General features: G+C 54.4%; 1 protein-coding gene across 2 annotated transcripts in view; it reads right to left on the minus strand.

Annotated features, from left to right (window-relative positions):
• Positions 1–1,248, minus strand: part of PPP2R5B (protein phosphatase 2 regulatory subunit B'beta) — a 9,637-nt gene that overhangs the window by 1,687 nt on the left and 6,702 nt on the right. The window lies entirely within an intron of this gene.

Below are 1,248 nucleotides of genomic sequence, written 5' to 3' on the forward strand. Positions count from 1 at the left end.
CCCCCCAGCAAGATGGAACCCATCCCACTGCCTGGAGGCCTCCCCCCAGCAAGATGGAACCCATCCCATTGCCTGGAGGCCTTGCTCCAGTGAGATGGAACCCATCCCACCTCCACTACTGATTAGCTCTTACACTGTCCCAGTTCTGCCTCTGGGACCAAGCAGGACAACGCTGATCCCTCCTCTTCCTGCCCCACCCCTCCTCCAAGTCTTCTCCAAGTGAAAACTCCTCACTGTCCCCCCACTCCAGAACTGAACCTGCAAGCCCCTCAGACTGGGTCTGACCTGGGTGGGGGACAAGAGGACAGTCGCCCCTTTGGTCCTGGACTCTCTTAGCAGGAAGGATCTATTTATCTGGGAATGGACCCAAATTTAGAACCACAGAATTTCAGAGTGGAGAAGGGCCTTGGATGACCTAAAATTTCATCTGGTTCACATCTCCTCATCTTACAGACAAGGAAAATGAGCCCCAGACAGGTTAAGGGATGTACCCTTACACAGGTACTAAGCGGCACAGCCAATCTGACACTTGGGTTCAAAAAATTAGCTTCACAAGGCATGGGAGGCAATGTTAAATGTCAGCCTATCTGAAAAAGATCTGGGGGTCTTAATGGAATATAAGCTCCATATGAGTATGAAGGGGCATCCAAGAAAGCTGATGTGATCCTGGGTTGCACTGAGAGTCACAGCTCCAAGGCCTGTGGGGGCAATAGGCCTGCTGGGCCCTGCCCTGGGTGGCCCCAATTAGAGCACTGTGTACAGGGCAGAAGCTGCAGAAGGTCCAGTGGAGGGCAACCAGGTGGGTGAAAGGCCTCAAGTTTGTGCCACAGAAAGAAGTGGTTAAAGAAATGGGGCAAGGTAAGCCTGGAGAAGCCTCAACGGGCAGCGGGGAGCTGAGTTCAAATATCTGATGAAAGAGGGATTAGTCTGGGCTGTCCTGAGTGCAATGGGCTGCCTGCACAGGGGGTAAGCTCCCCATCTCTGGAAGTCTCCAGGGCCTCCAGGACCCCTTCTCAAATATATCGGAATGAGGATTCCTTTCAGGAGTTTGGACTAGATATGGCTGCTAAATTCTGGGATTGTCTCAGAGATGGTGCTGGAGGGTCGGGGAAGGACTTTAGAACACGAAACAAACATCAGGGCTGGGAGGGGCCCGAGAACAGGGGACAGCAGGGCTGGGAGGGGCCCGAGAACAGGGGACGGCAGGGCTGGGAGGGGCCCGAGAACAGCCCATGGCAGGGCTGGGAG

The sequence above is a fragment of the Vombatus ursinus genome, unplaced genomic scaffold, assembly GCF_900497805.2.
Source record: "Vombatus ursinus unplaced genomic scaffold, bare-nosed wombat genome assembly UNPS02011369.1, whole genome shotgun sequence".
NCBI classification, from domain to species: domain Eukaryota; kingdom Metazoa; phylum Chordata; class Mammalia; order Diprotodontia; family Vombatidae; genus Vombatus; species Vombatus ursinus.